Raw genomic sequence first — 17,566 nt, 5'->3', positions numbered from 1 at the left:
CATAAGATATACCTGTACTAAGTTGTTAGTAGATATCACAAACTGGCTTACGAAAGTGATCACTCCAATTTATACCTCTTTCTACTGTGTAGGAGGATTCCGATTCTCCAAATTCTTGCCAATGCTTAAAATATTACCAGTTTATTTTTGTGTGTGTTTAATATTCACCATTCTGATTTTTGTATAGTGGTTTCTCACTGTCATATTACCCAGGATTACTTAGATGATTAATAAATTTTAAAAACTTTTTATATGTTTATTGGACATTTGTATATCGTTTACTTTTTTTGATGAAACACCGGTTCAAGTCATTTGGCCATTTTGCTACTTGGTTGTTTGTTATTGATTTATAGTTATTTTTATGTTCTAGATGAGTTTCCAATATAGATAGCTTAGTTGCTATCTAAGCTATCTATATTGGAAATATTTTCTTCTCTGCTATCTAGCCATCTATATTGCAAATATTTTCTATTTACCTTTTCAGTCTCATCTTTTGATTAACAAATATTTTAATTTTATTCAGGTCCAATTTATCAAATTTTTTTAATGTTTCATGCTTTGTGTTGTGTATCAGGGTATATGTTTTGTGTTGTGTGTTGGGGTATGTGTGTGTTTGTGTATGTATGGATGTGTGTATGTGTTCTATTTAAAAACACTATGATTATCCAATTGAACAAACATCAATTACTCAAAATCATAACCTCACCAATATACTGTAGTGGAATATTTTTTCATAAATCATGTGACCACATTTATGCAGGTCTCTTTTTAGTTTCTCTATTCTGTCCCAGTGGTCAACTTGTATATCCTTGCTGGTCAAGAAAACTACCAGTATCTCCAGATGGCAAATGATGGTAACAGACTGACTTTTAGGCAAAATATCAAATCCAGAGCACTCTCGGGGAAAGTGGTCTAAAGACAAGGCCAAAACTGTGTTAATAAAGTAATTTTCTTTTTTTTCTTTTCTTTTGAGATGGAGTCTGGCTCTGTCACCCAGGCTGGAGTGCAGTGGCTGAATTTGACTCACTCCAACCTCTGCCTCCCAGGTTCAAACCATTCTCCTGCCTCAGCCTCCCAAGTAACTGGGATTACAGGCATGCACCACCACGCCCAGCTAATTTTTGTATTTTCAGTAGAGACAGGGTTTCGCCATGTTGGCCAGGCTGGTCTTGAACTCCTGACCCCAAGTGATCTGCTTGCCTCAGCCTTCCAAAGTGTTGGGATTACAGGCATGAGCTACTGTTCCCAGACAATAAAGTCATTTTCTCATTTCTTTCCCCTAATCACTAACTGTCTCATAAATTTATGCTGTTTTCATGTCTAAAACACCAAAAGCAATGGCAACAAAAGCCAAAATAGACAAATGATATCTAATTAAACTAAAGAGCTTCTGCACAGCAAAAGAAACTATCATCAGAGTGAACAGGCAACCTACAGAATGGGAGAAAATTTTTGCCATCTACCCATCTGAGAAAGAGCTAATATTCAGAATCTACAAATAAACAAATTTACAAGAAAAAAAAACCATCAAAAAATGGGCAAAGGATATGAACAGACACGTCTCAAAAGAAGACATTTATGCAGCCAACAGACATATGAAAAAATGCTCATCATCACTGGTCATTAGAGAAATGCAAAATCAAAACCACAATGAGATAGCATCTCATGCCAGTTAGAATGGTGATCATTAAAGGCTGGGCGCGGTGGTTCATGCCTGTAATCCCAGCACTTTGGGAGGCCCAGGCAGGTGGATCATGAGGTCAAGAGATTGAGAACATCCTGGCTAACATGGTGAAACCCTGTCTCTACTAAATACAAAAAATTAGACAGGCGTGGTGGTGGGCGCCTGTAGTCCCAGCTACTCGGGAAGCTGAGGCAGGAGAATGGCATGAACCTGGAAGGCGGAGGTTGCAGTGAGCTGAAATCACGCCACTGCACTCCAGCCTGGGCGATAGAGCAAGACTCTGTCTCAAAACAAAACAAAACAAAACAAACAAACAAAAACAAGAATGGCAATCATTAAAAAGTCAGGAAACAACAGATGCTGGAGAGGTGGGAAAAATAGGACAGCTTTTACACTGTTGGTGGGAGTGTAAATTAGTTCAGCCGTTGTGGAAGACAGTATGGTGATTCCTCAAGAATATGGAACTGGAAATACCATTTAACCCAGCAATCCCTTTACTGGGCATATACGCAAAGGATTATAAATCATTCTACCCTAAAGACACATGCACATGTATGTTTATTGCAGCACTATTCACAATAGCAAAAACTTGGAACCAACCCAAATGTCCATCAGTGATAGACTGGATGAAGAAAATGTGGCACATATATACCATGGAATACTATGCAGCCATAAAAAAAGAATGAGTTCACATCCTTTGCAGGGACATGAATGAAGCTGGAAACCATCATTCTCAGCAAACTATCGCAAGATCAGAAAACCGAACACCACATGTTCTCACTCATAAATGAGAGTTGAACAATAAAAACACATGGGCATAGGGAGGGGAACATCACACACCAGGGTCTGTCAGGGGTGGAGGGCTAGGGGAGGGATAACATTAGGAGAAATACCTAATGTGACAGGTTGATGGGTGCAGCAAGCCTCCAGGGCACATGTATACCTATGTAACAAAACTGCACGATCTGCACATGTAACCCAGAACTTAAAGTATAATTTAAAAATAAGTATGCTGCTTTCTTCATTATCATAACAGTTCAGGCTGTCAGTTCTTGCCTAGGTTATTTTAAATCACCTACTGTTTTTTATCCCTGTTTTCACAATTTTACTAGAATAATCAGTTCCCTCTTTAAGTCCTTCCAATTAATTCTTTTCTTACAAATATGGCCCAGCATCTGCCTATGAAAAGCAGGGCCATTGCTTACATTACTATTTTATCTCACCTTTTTTCCTCTTGCATTAGTCTGCCAGCACAGTCAAAAATAGTTGCCCAAAGCTTAAGATTTTAGTTTCACAAAGCTGTGCTTTTACCCTTGTATTTCCTCTGTGAGGAATTTTCCACTAATTTTCTGACAAGCTCTTATTCATTCTTAAAGTACCACCTCAAATTATAAATTCTATATGAAGCTGTTTCTCATTGCTTCCTCACAGAAATTAATTATTTACTTCTATTTACTGGGTGCTAACTGATATTATTTCTACTGTATCTTCATATGCATCTTCATATCCCAATATCTGGCAAAAACTAGGTGCTTAATAAGTGTTGATTGAATTGAATCAGAATGAAAAATTTAGATTTTCCCCTAACATCATTTACTCCTCTCCACACAAAAAAGTAACAATATGGATTATAATTAAATGCTAAACATTAGAGTTTATACATAGTACAAGAAAATAAAATTGACATTAAACCTAATACAGAATGCGCAAACAAAAAAAGAATGTCTCTCTAAAATTATAAGTTTTAAAAAACTTTTTAAAATGAGTACACTGAACCTTCACATACCCATTACTCAGATAAAAAATTATCAATATCTTGTAATATGTAATATTACATTATGTAATATTACAATATGTAATATGTAATATTACATTATGTAATATTACAATATGTAATATGTAATATCTCTTTTTATATTTTGCCTTTGCTGAAGAATCTTAAAAGGAAATCAAAGATGACAGTATATCTCACATTTACATATATAATTTTTTTAAAAAACAGACATTTTCTTATAAAGCTCTGTGGTCATAACTGATAGAGTAAGCAATTTTTGCTGTCATTCAATATCCAGTCAATGAGATTTCCATGATGATTTCAAAAATGCCTTGTTAAGGTTGGTTTGTTCGAATCAAAATTCATGTAAGTTCCACTCATTGCATTTGTTCTTCATGTGTCTTGTGATTCAGATTTTTTATTCCCTCTGTGGTGCTTCTAATTCTGTTATTCAATTCCTTCATGCTATTGAATTTTTGCAAAAACTGGATTAGTGATATTCCACATTCCAGATGTATTTGCTTCTTTTCAGTGTCATTTAGCTAACTTTCATTTATCTACCGTAAATTAAGTTAGCTGTGAATCTTAATTAGATTTAATTCCAAGGTTTTTATTTCATTTGCTTGTTTTCCAAGAGTGCTTTACAGATGATGTGTGTCATATTTCATCACATCTCAGGACCTTAGTTGACTGCTTAGTTCACCTTTAGTGATGCTAAGACTCATGAGTGGAGACAGGTCTTGGCAATCTAATCTCATCAGTATAAGTATCTCTTAACCTTTCATCTGATGTTTTTGTTAATTTATAATCATTGCCTGAATTCACTATTTTTTTTCTGCTAGGAGTTGCAAAACAGATTTTGCGTTTTATTATTTCTTCCACATTTATAGCTGGAATTTTTTAGCAAAGAGGAAATTTCCCCTCAGCAACTAGAAATATTTGATTATCTTGAAATTTAGTGAATGCAGGAAAGGCAGCATAATGCCTTTCAATAGCCAGTGTTCAGAGTTTTTGCCTTAGTTGTGTCCTATGACACACATTGAGGCATATTTTCTCTTTTTTTTAAAATCAAAATCATTTTGAACTCATATTTTTATATATTTAGTTTTCATCAGTTGCACTCATCAGATTTTTAGTCATCAAATTGCTCTTCCTTTGGCCAAAGGAGCATTTCAATGTGTCTCCTGTTTTCTTGAGATAGCCCCTTGTTCTTGAAGACATCCTTTTTTTCTGGCACAAGAGATTTTAGCCTTTAATCCTAAATATTCCAGCCCAGACTTGGTATCAGCCTTGTTTTCTTGGAATCAGCCTTCAAGAAGCCCTGGGTGCCAAGTTACTTTTTATTAATGTGTTAATCATTGATTCTAGGCTTTTTAAGTGGACAAAGCTAGAAAATACATAGTCTTGAAAACAGGACAAAATATTTGAGAGTCTATAATGGTATTTCTAATACATATGCAATATTACGGTATTTTTACATAATTTGTCGGATTTTAACCTTTTATCTTATTTTATACTAAAACTTTTGGCTCCTAAAAACAGTAATATGATTCTTAACTTGCATTTTCTATAGTATAAATAGTTTAAAATAATATTAATACAACTAATAATTAAACTACATAAAATTTAGCATATATATAAAATTATATAAAAATAGAATAAAGTGTATCCTACAAGATTGTATAGTTCAAATCCTGTCATCTAAAGTCACTTGAAATAACTCATCTCTGTGTGTTTATATTACAACTGGTACACAGCCAAACTCTTAAGTATGAACGAAAGATAAAGACATTTTTTGACATAAAATAACTCATGAAATTTACCTACCACATACTTTATGTTAAGGAATTTCTTGAAGATTTCCTCCAGTAAGAAAAATTAAAATAAACCAAGAAAGATTTAGGAATCTGGAAATAGTGCATTAACTTTAAGAACATAAGCAAGAGACTTCCCCAAATGGCAGACAGCTGAGATCCTAGAGATCAACCAGCCCAGAATTGAAAAGGGTCACCAAGCCTTAGGAAGATAGCCGAAACAAAACTATATATCCCACGGACAATTTCAACAGAATGCCTGAGATAGTGAAATAATTTAAATATATAATGAAGTTATTATATAGAAGAAATAGAAAAAAACAATTAGAAAAACCAAAAGCTCTAAAAGGAAGTTCACAGAACACTCAGTGGCTCTGCAGTGAACCTTCCCAAGCTGATAACAACTTGATTTCACTTAATGGTTTCTAACTTTTTGCATCAATATGTGGACAAAGCACAGAAGATTTAATTGCGCTCATGGAGAAGAACATAAATATTATGAACATTGTCTATAAAAAAGAAATTAGGAGACAAAGTGGGGAAATACAGGCAAAGCAAAAGTGGGTATATTAATATCCTCATTCTACAAATGAAGTCAAGAGATATGCTTCATGAAGTAAACAATTAAGGATTTTAATGTCTTATTCAAATACACAAAGGACATTTATAATAAAAAAAGAACTGAAGCAAAAACTATTAAAAATGTGTGGTCTTTGTGAGAGCAGAACACTGTGTATGGCTGGGAAAAGTAACTGTTAATTTTTTTTAAGTGCATTAGTTCATTTTCATACTGCTATAAAGAACTGCCCAAGACTGGGTATTTGATAAAGGAGATTTAATTGACTCACAGTTCAGCATGGCTGGGGAAGCCTGAGGAAGCTTACAATACTGGTGGAAGGTGAAGGGAAAACAAGGCACCTTCTTCACGAAACGGCAGGAAAGAGAAACGCGGAAAGAAGGGAGAAGACCCCCTTATATAACCGTCAGATCTCAGCGACCTCATTCCCTATCACAAGAACAACATGGGGAAAACCACCTCCATGATTCAATTACCTCTACCTGCTCCCAACCTTGACAGGTGGAGATTATGAGGATTACAATTCAAGATAAGATTCTGGGTGGGGACACAGCCAAACCATATCAGTAAGCCATCTAGTAATAATAGATTAATCATGTGCATGGAATACATTGATTAAAATGTATACTATTAATATTTACAGTAGAAGTATTAGATGGCAGAATGACCACTTCAAGAAATGTATCTCACAGTATAAAGCTGGTGAAAATCTCCCAGGATGCCAGTTAAAGGATAAATTATTGAAAGTTGTAAAAGAATGGATGGTCCATATGAAGACCAGAAAATCGAAATACTACCTGTGAGTAATTGGTGTGCCTAAATGAAAAACAATAAATGATATCAATAAAATAGAAGCTGTATTCAAAGACAGAAGAAAAATTTTCATGCCTGATATAACCCTCAATCAAAAGACAAAAATGGCTTATTCTACAAGAATTTTAAGTTTTATAAAAAGTAATACTTGGAGCTACAGATCTGAATAAAGTTACGATGTTTAAAAATGAGAGTGAGATTACAACATCGTATCGCACTTTTTTTTTAAGTTGACTTATAGAGACAGAGACATTGGGATAGTGGAAGACTTCCCTTTCCTAACATTTGACTAATATATGAGCATCTATATAGAGCTGGGTAAACAAAAGTAGTGATACAAGAATTTGAGACGGAAATAAACTGTTTTCATATGAAGAAGTCCCAAAGAAAGATACAAGGATTGAGAAAGTATTCCACCAATGAATATCACATTCTGAAACAAGCACATGAAGGGAAGGTAGGACAGGTATAGCACTGATATTGACAGCAAGGGTTTGAAACTGTATCTCCTATTCACATTTTGATCCATCTTAATTCCTGGTTGCATGAGGCTGATTTTGTATGTCTAAAATCTGCCAGAAGCAAACATATTTTCTCTCTGTAAAATAATAACATCATATCAAGGCACAACTTATTTCAAGGAACTTTAATGTCAAATATTAAACACATGAGTAGAGGTAGCTGGAATGTAGCATGAAGACACATGTATACACACACACACACAGAGGAAAACGTAAGAGGCATATACACCATGGTGAAAAGTTCTAACATATGTATAACTAGAATGCCAGAATAAGGGCAGAAAAAGAATGGTAAGACCAATATTTGAAGAAATAACAGCTGTTTATTTACCAAAACTTGCAAAAAGTTTCAAGCCACCGAACTAGGAGCCCTAAATGAAATAAATATAATGAATGCTTGAGAAAAGCATAGTAAAACTACCAAAAAACCAAAGTATAAGGAAAAATCTTAAAAAGGCCAGAAAAAAGACATAATACTTCAAAAGAAGTAATAAGTGTATCAGCTGACTTTCTAAAAGGAAGTAGCAAGCAAACAATAAGACGATATTCTCAAAGTAGCTGATAGAAAACAGCTGCCAATCTAGAAGTCTATGCCAAGCAAACATACCCTATAAAAGTGAGAATGACATCTTCAGAGACTATAAAATCATTAGAATTAATCACCAGCAAGTTTGCAATGAAGAAAATATACTTCAGGAAGAAGAAAAATGATCTCTGATAGAAACTTGGAGGTGTAAGAGTTAATAAAAAGGAATAAGGGTAAATTTGAATAATTTTTAAAGGATGTCAAATATATAAAATTAAGTCATTAATAAAAATAATTTTGTGACATGCTGAGAGAACAAAAATTCCACAAGCCATCACTATTATTGAAATAAAGTGGACCCTTAGTTCCTGAGACAGCCAGCCAATTTCTTCTTTATATTTAAGTCTGATGTATATAGATAGCCTTTAAGGACCTCCCATTCTTGATGAGAACTGAACTCTAATTTTGATCTCTCTGTATTCTCAATTTGTTGAAAACTCTTATTTTCAGGCTCTTTGCCACATTGTCTAGGCTCAGTAGGTGCCCTAAGGAGAACAGTAGTCTCAAATGCTATGTATCTTCACTGTCTTAGTAGCTGTCCAAATTGTTTTTTTTAAATTTGGCCTGTCTTTTCTGGGTGTTTTCTGCAGGAATTTTTGCCCAAATTACATTGTCTTGAATTACTAAAAGTGGTTTAGGTACACTTAAAACTTAAAAATTACCCTCATTGTTATTAAAATTTCTCCTTTCCAAATAAATAGAAGGTGAAATAAATATAGATTACAAACACCAAAAGATACAAAACCACAGAAACAAAAAGACAACACAAGAAAAAAACATAAAGTAAGTTAGCTGAGGTAGGAAAAAGGCATATAAAATGGAACAACTAATATAAATTGAAAAATTTATAACGAGAAAAAAGATGAGCAGAGAGGATTAAAAATTCAATCCAATTAAAGATTATTTTCAGGATGTATACATAGGAGAATAATTAAGAAAGTTCATAAGAAAAAAATGAAGAAATAAAGCATACATTGCAACCCAAAGGATGATTTAAAATATTTTTTCTCAAAATAAAAGATATGATTAAAAATAAAACATTAAATCAATTAAATATTTGTGTTTTTCATTTATAATTTCTCTACAATGAAATTGTTATGGACAAAATGTTTGTGTCTCCTCAAAATTCATCTGTTGAAACTCTAATCCCCACTGTGATGGTATTAAGTGGGGAGGCGTTTGGGAAGTGAATAGTTTATGCAAGTGGTTTCTCATTAATGGAATTAGTGCCTTTAAGAAAGAAACCCCAGATAACTCTCTTGCTCTTTTTCCACCAGGTGAGGCTACAAAGAGAAGTTGATAGTCTGCAGCCTAGAAGAAAGCCCTCACCAGCACCTGACCGTGCTGATACTGTGATCTGGAACTTTCAGCCTCCGGAACTGTGAGAAATAAATGTTCGTTGTATAAGCCACCTGGTCAATGTTGATTTGTTATAGCAGCCCAAGCTGATTGAGACTGATCAAGATAAAGGGTTAACTATTACATGATATAACTGTGCTGAAATACTTAAAGAAAAATATTTGCAGACTGAAAAAAAAAGAATTTAATTGTAACCTAATTTTTTTTTTTTTTGAGATGAAATCTTTCTGTGTTCAGCTTGAGTGCAGTGGCACCATCTTGGCTCACCGCAACCTCTGCCTCCTGGGTTCAAGCAATGCTCCTGCCTCAGCCTCCTGAGCAGCTGGGATTACAGGCACCCACCACCAAGGCCTGCTAATTTTTGTATTTTTAGTAGAGACGGGGGACAGGGTTTCACCATGTTGGCCAGGCTGCTCTTGAACTCCTGACCTCAAGTGATTTGCCTACCTCGGCCTCCCAAAGTGCTGGGATTACTGGCTTGAGCCACCACACCCACCCTCTGTAACCTAAAGTTAGAAGAAGATTTTTAACATGCTTTTCTGTTTTTGTCTGGGATAAAAAAGACCAATACAAAAAAGGATAAGGAGTAGTGATTATAAAACCTCAGAGTGTATGGGCATCACCTGGAGAGCTCTAAATGTGCAGATGGTTGGCTTTGCCTTCACAGACTTGGTTTCGATTGGTTTAGGGTGAGTCCCAGGCACTGCTGGTTTATAAAAGCCTCCCAGGAGATTGCAATGTACAGACAGAATTGAGAGCTAATGATGTTGAGGTAGATAAGCTGAAAATTATTTTAATAAAGTTAATAGCACACAATATATTCAACTTGGTATCATACAGAATATATCTCTTTAAAAGAGCACCTACAAATTATTTTTAAAAATTACTCACATACAAAGTCATAAAGAATCTTCAGTCAAATCTATAATTTTAAAATGGCATACTCTATATTCTCTAATCACAATATAACACATTGAAAACAAAACACAAAGTGCACTTTAACAACTAGACCCAAAGCAAAAATCAAACTGTAACACAATATTTAGAAAATAGAATAGGGATGAGTTATAATGATTTTAATTATTATTGTAATTATTATAATATGTAAAATATGTGACTAAAATTTTCCTCAGAGAAAAATTAACACTACAACCTAATAATTAAATAATTATTTTATTCCCAAATGAGACAGAGATTGGAAAGGAAAGGATTAAAGCAGCTGGCTTGTGATTCATTCATTTCCTTTAGTGGAGGGATACATCCAGAGGGGAAAAAAAGGGTGACCTGGTTAATCTCCTTGTCAACTAGACTTCTGGGTAAACAGACTAAAAGTATTTGCTGAGAGGAAGAGAGCTTATCTACAGGATTCCCTTAGCGGAACATTACTAGCTAATGGGTTACTGAAAGTAAATATATATATATATATATATATATATATATATATATATATATATTTGGAAATATGAGGCACGGCTCACTGGAAAATGGCAAATGAGTTATGTAACTCTCTGGGTATATAATAGAGATTTTTAAATTATTATTTATTTATTTTTAACCTAACTTCAATGCTCCTCTTGCCATGTAAAGTCACTTAGAACACTCTAGAGGCCTCGTCTATTATTCTGGACCAGAGTGCATGTTTGATATGGGAAGAAAGTATGTGAGAATCACTCAATGTCTCAGACCATTTTTGGCTTTATCTGAGCACTTTGAAGTCCCTGTGTCCTTGATACTGTTGGCAAAGTTTCATCCTAAGATCCATGACTTTGGGGAGTCTGATTCAGCACTCCAATTATTTGTTTTAGATCAGAAAATAAAGAGAAAAATAAATGAAGTACTATTGTCTCCAAGATTTTAGAGAGAGAATAATATAATAAATGTAAAGAATATAGTGAAAATAATTGATAAAAATCACAAATTAATCCATATGAAAATAGAAATTAATTGTACTGATAAATCCAGTGGTTATTTTATGAGGAAATAATCAAATTAATGAATGAGTAGTTAGTATATTTGTTAACTAAAGAAATTCCTATCGGTTATTTTTCTGGGGCATTCCCTCCTCTCTGCCCCTCAAATTTCATCTGCGTTAGCTTGCCCAGGCTTTAATCGTTCCCTCCTCACCTCTGCAAGATGATCATGCTCTGATGGGGCTCTCTATATCTGTGATATGAGCTGGGTAGTCCCTCCATACAGTCAACTGGGATTAGCATAGGGCTCACTCCACTTCCATACCTTTGCTGCCAGCATTTACTCCTTTTGTCCAGTGTTGGAAAACAGTTGTTTCATTTACTTTGTCCAGTTTTACAGTTGTTTATTAAGGGAAGACAGATCTGGTAACATTTACTTACTCATGGCAGGAAAAAAGTATATTTAAAAGCAAAAATAAGGAGAGAAAGGAAGAAAAGAATAAAAGGGAGCAAGAGAAAATAAAATTCCATAAAGGCGAAGAAAAAGAGAGAGAAAGAATACTCAAATGCAGTAATGAGTAAAAGGATAAACTCTCATATTCAAATACAAGTAATGGAATAATAAATGCTCTTGAAAAACAGAAAAAAAATAAGCTGATTTAAATAGTCACCCCAAATACTTCACAAAAATCAACAAAGCAGATAATCTACTAGTTTATAAAGAAACAGAAAAAAATGTTTAATTTAAAAAGAAGGAGGGAATACAAGAACTTATATATGAAAAATCTTTTAAATACATACACATTTTAAATAATTTGTATAATTATACATTTAAAATATGGATAAAATTTGTTAATTTCCAAAAAAATTACAAATTTCCAAAGTAAAAGTAATAACCTTGGACAAAATTATAATGTAATTGGATTTTATTTATTTATTTTTTATTTTTTTGAAACACAGCTTCGCTCTTTGTTGCCCAGGCTGGAGTGCAGTGGTGTGATCTCGGCTCACTGCAACCTCCGCCTCCTGGGTTCAAGCGATTCTCCTGCTTCAGCCTCCAGAGTAGCTAGGATTACAGGCACCTGCCACCACACCCGGCTGATTTTTTATTTTTAGTAGAGATGGATGGGGTTTCACCGTGTTTGCCAGGCTGGTCTTGAACTCCTGACCGCTAGTGATCCACCTGCCTCACCCTCCCAAAGTGCTGGGATTACAGGTGTGAGCCACTGTGGCTGGCCAATTTAATTGTTTTAATTGACAAAAAATACATACATTATGATGTAAAACATGTTTTGGTATGTGTATTCATTGTGGAATGGCTAAGTCAAGCTAATTAACATATGCATTATTGCACATACTTTTTTGTGGTAAGAACACTTTCTTAGAGATTCTCTTTCTTAGATGTCTGCTTTCTTAGTTTCTCTAGCCTAGAATATATTGTTATAGCCAAAGGATATGAAATCAGTAACTTGAAGAGATATCTTCATTTCTATGTTCATTGCAGCATTACTCACCATAGCCAAGATACGGAATCAACCTCAGTGTCCATCAATGAATGAATGGATAAAGAAAATGTATATACACATACACACACACACAATGGTATATATACACAATGGAATACTGTTAAATGTTCAAAAACAAGAGATCCTGTAATTTACAACCACACGATGTACCTGAAGGCCATTATATTAAGTGACATGAGCGAGGCACAGAAAGACAAAGTATATGAATATGTGGAATCTAAAAAAGTCACTCTCATAGAAACGTAGTAGAAAGGTGTTACCAGAAGCTAAGGGCTGGGGGAGTTGAGGGATGATCAAAAGAAGCCTACCTTTGCAACCTTTTTACTTCCTCAATATGATGGTCCAGATGATTTTGTGGATGACTTCATTCAAACCTAAAAAAGAACTCCACATTTTAATCAATTTAATAGTTAAAGTAATAGGGAAAGAATGAAAACTCCAGAACTTATTTTTGCAAAGCTAGTATTTCTCTCATGGAAAATATCCAACAATGGTTAATCAATAAAGGAAAGTGACTATTTATAATTTACAAAACAGAATAAATCTGAGAGTTACTTAGGAAATTTTTACAAAAAAAAATAGAATATAGACTAAAATTCCAAGCTAAAAGTATATTGAAATTCTATATTAAAGGCTGCATATAAGCAATGTGACAAAATACAAACTTATTAATGAATCAAAATTGTAGCTGTTGAAAAAGATTTAAGTGTACTTGTAGGAAATAAATTAAATGATTAAAATGACATTTATAGCAGCGAGAAAAAAATGAATTATTCAAAAATGGTTTGAGAATACCTAGGTTACCACACACAAAAAACATATAAAAATCTCATCCTGGCGGAGTGTGGTGGCTCACGCCTGTAATCCCAGCACTTTGGGAGGCCGAGGCTGGTGGATGTCCTGAGGTCAGGAGTTCAAACCCAGCCTGGTCAATGTGGGGAAACCCCATCTCTACTAAAAATACAAAAATTAGCTGGGTGTGGTGGCAGGCGCCTGTAATCCCAGCTACTCGGGAGGCTGAGGCACGAGAATCACTTGAACATGGGAGGCAGAGGTTGCAGTGAGCTGAGATTGCGCTATTGCACTCCAGCCTGGGTGACGAGAGTGAAACCCCATGTTAAAAAAGAAAAGAAAAGAAAAGAAAAAAATCTCATCCTATCCCATACTTTACAGCAAATTCCTAGTGGCTTAAGGACTATATATATATTTTTAATGGAATTATGGAAGCTCTAGAAGAAACAGAGTTTAATATTTATATAATTTTATAGAAAGAGTTCTATCTATGACATGAAAGGCAAAAGTCATAAAATACATACAGTATTAATAAATCTGACTATATTCATATGTTCATAGTCATAATATTGAAAGGAAACTGGTGGCTTTTACTTTTAGTCATAATGGATTTAATAGGGACTAGAACTGCCCTACCGTCTTCGATTTAACAAAAGCAGACAAAATATAAGAAACGATACTTTTTAGACTTTGAAAACAGGCTGCACAGATGAGTAATTTCTGAAAGAAGAGAAAAAATTGGGAACTCTAAAATGCTCAGTTTCCATTGCCCGAGGAGAGTTTTCAGGCTTCAAAGCTCAGAGGGGGAATCCAAACAGAGCCTGGTGGTCTCCTTTGGTTGAGGAGACCAGTTGAGTATTCAGGGAAGACAAAGCAGCTAGAGTTCACAGGGCAGGGGACTGGGAAAGAGAAAGTGGCACATCAAAGGAGCTCTGGAGATAGGCAGAGGGTTCTCCTTGAATGTGCAGATGTGTACTGATCCGAACATGCGCTAAGCTGAGGAAAGAACTGCTGAAAGGAGGGGTGAAGCAATGCCGAAGTTCACACAGGGCTCGGACTAGTTGATATCCAAAACCAGAGTGAAAAATAAAACTCTACCAATATTCAGAGTGTCAGGTGAAGTACTCAGTGGAGGGGACAAATTTGCCCTAGACTAATGACCTCTCTGGTTCTACTCATCAGAAGTTAGAAGCAAACCCTAAAGTTCAATATGTAGAAGTTAAATTTTTTTTAAAAAGCATAAAATATTATTAGTTTTATATTAACTAACTTTATACGCTACTTTCCAGTTCACAAAATGCTTCTTATAAATATTATCTCATCTTACATGTCGCTTCTTTTGTATTGTAAATTCAAATATCTAAGTTAAATAGTTTGAAAATGATCCAGACATGTGACAAGCCTCACATATTGAAGACATACCCTGATCATCTTGCCTTGTAAAAATCAGGTTAGAGATGGCTGTCTTAGAGACAGACTGACAAGTATATACAGGATTTGAGTTGCAAAAGGACGTCTTTTTGTGATTGAATAAAGGACATGGTGTACTTAGGTTTACGTTGGTCTCAAACCTTATCCCAGAGATTAAGTTTTCACCAGTAGGAGTACTAAATTTTCAAGATGTAGTAAAAAACTTCAGGTAGTTTAATTCAGTGTCAGGTCTCTTTGTGTTGCAGGAGGCTTTATCCTAGCAACTGCTAGTTTTGTTACCTGTCAACTGCGCTTGTGCCAATTCAAGGTATGAATTTATTTCTGATGCTAAAAATTTCTATATAAAGTAAAAGTGACCAGCCTTATAGCCAAGGTCAACTGACTTACATAGTCGGCAAGGAGAAACACCAGAATCCTTAGGAAGCTACTTTTGGGGAAGTCAGATATGATATCTGTGCCACTGTTCAATCATCAGTGCTTCTAGTTTTTAGTGTTTGTTTAAGCATACACAGTGTTCTTAACAAGTCAAGCAATGAAATAAAATACATTCATTATTAATAAAAGTGTATGTCAACTAAGGAATACATCACGTAACAAGACAAATAAGAATGGGCTCAAAAAGAGTACATTCCTCTAAGTTCTCAATAAATCTCTTCAAATAGTAACTCCTTCCTAATACATAAGTGGTTTTCATGCTATAAAATTGCATTTTAATATGGGATATCTGTTGTTAATTTCCTGTTTGATATAAATCATCGATGGTTAGCTTTCTCTTGGTAGATATTCTTAATATTTATACTTCAATTAATGAAACATAAACTCTGTCCAATTGCTTTACACAGGTATACATCAATGAGTCTTTCAATTGTTCTTCAAAAAGGCATGTGGCCAATTATTTTGAAATAAATATTATGCAAAACAAAACCACTTGCAAATAAGAAATAAATGAGCTTTAGTCTTCTCAGGTATCATGTTTCTTCAATTGGTAAAGATCTATATTATAATTTTTCATATTTTGATTATCAACTATTCTTCCTGAGATTAATCCTTGATATCAAACTTATGACAAAGATAATTTGAAATACACAGTAAACTCAGTTATTTTGTCTTTGAATAGAGGTGAGGTCAGAACTCATGCTCTACTCATGGCAGTTCTGTTTATCAGCATCCTCCTCTGTGCTCTCTGCTTAGGTTTCCTGCCTGTCGCTAATGAAGCTGTAAGGACTAAACAGACTTAAGGCTTTGTCTTTATCTCTGAAAAATAAGTAGTGATTTTCTTCTTTCTTCTCAAGAAACATGTTTGCCACAAGATAAGTGTTTTATATAGAGAGAGTGAAAATCATTAATTGCTTCCCACCTCTCCTTTTTTGTAACAGGTACAACAGAAGATTTTAGAAAACAAAGCAAAAATAAAGTCCTCTGATACAAAATGAGATCAGGTTCAATTGACTAGAGTGTCTTCCTCTTGTTTTCTGTAAAAGTATTTTCCTGTCTAAAGCTTATCAAGAAATGCACCCTCAAAATATTTTTTATAGTAACATGTCAGATTCAAAATGTATTTTTTACAATGAGAGATGCTGGGATATTGAAAGATAAAAGAAAGCTAGGAGGGAAATTAATATTTTCACTTTAGGGTCATTCATAACATTTTTCTTCTTAGCAGAGTGTTAAAAAATAAATAGAGTTTTATTTCAAAGAATAGGAATTCAATATCAACCTTTGTATTATACCTTAGAAATAATAGGGAGGGAAAACCATTCATCACATACAACCCACAATTAAATCTTGTGAAGTAATAGGAAGAGCTTTTGCTCAGCCAGCCATCTGAATGGAAGGTGGAAAATAATGACTTGAATTGGCCACTAAATAAATAAGAGTAATTCTTGGACACCAACTCTTGAAAGAATCAACTGCTACTCAAACCAAGTCCCTGCTTCAGATTTAAAATCTGCCTATTCAGCTAAAAGGGAAACAAGTTACCAGAAGACGCAGATCATGGGAACATAGTATAATTGTGATACTACCACAGTAAAAGTAATAAAAATTCTATAAAAGGAAGCTTGAATACATTTTTTATGTCATTCAACTCATTCTCTATCATGCAGTGTGCATGACAGTTAAAACATTGTTCTTGGGAATACAAAACAGTTCAACTTCTGTTGAGAAGAATTTGGCAATTTTTGGAAGAATATGCCAAATTGGGTTTTTGACATTATGTCTAAGTATCTATACCAATTTACACTGGAAAAGATATGAAAAGACTCTTTTATTCTGCCATTATAATAGTGGAAGATTGAAAACAACCCAATTCATGAAATACACAATGATGGAACAAAGTCTGGTATACCAACACATTGAAATACCATGCAACAGTGTACAGAAATGAAGAACATCTATCACAGATATGGAAGGTTCTCCATTACATATAATTGGAAAAATCAAGGCAAAGAACAATATATAAAACATAATTACCTTTGCTAAAAGAAAGAAGTTATGGGCCAGGTGTGGTGGCTTACGCCTGTAATCCCAGCACTTTGGGAGGCTGAGACAGGCGGATCACTTGAGGTCAGGAGTTCAAGACCAGCCTGGCCAACATGGTGAAACTCTGTCTCTACTAAAATTACAAAAATTAGCTGGTCGTGGTGGGAAGTGCCTGCAGTCCCAGCTACTCGGGAGGCTGAGGCAGGAGAATTGCTTGAACCCAGGAGGCGGAGGTTGCCAGTGAACCAGGATCACACAGTTGTACTCCAATAGAGCGAGACTCCATCTCAAAGAAAAA

The 17,566-nt window shown here is 34.6% G+C and overlaps 1 long non-coding RNA gene across 1 annotated transcript in view; it reads right to left on the bottom strand.

The window, feature by feature from the left end:
* The window catches only part of LOC129140483 (uncharacterized), a 28,392-nt gene that overhangs the window by 7,959 nt on the left and 2,867 nt on the right, over positions 1 to 17,566 (bottom strand). Inside the window, exons 2-3 of the long non-coding RNA XR_008543680.1 lie at positions 17,260 to 17,554; positions 12,873 to 12,938 (exon numbers count right to left, since the gene is read on the bottom strand). This is a non-coding gene — a long non-coding RNA (uncharacterized LOC129140483). The remainder of the gene's footprint in view (positions 1 to 12,872; positions 12,939 to 17,259; positions 17,555 to 17,566) is intronic.

This window comes from Pan troglodytes, chromosome 12 (genome assembly GCF_028858775.2).
Source record: "Pan troglodytes isolate AG18354 chromosome 12, NHGRI_mPanTro3-v2.0_pri, whole genome shotgun sequence".
Classification (NCBI taxonomy): Eukaryota; Metazoa; Chordata; class Mammalia; order Primates; family Hominidae; genus Pan; species Pan troglodytes.
This window is presented reverse-complemented; position numbering and strand designations above follow the sequence as displayed.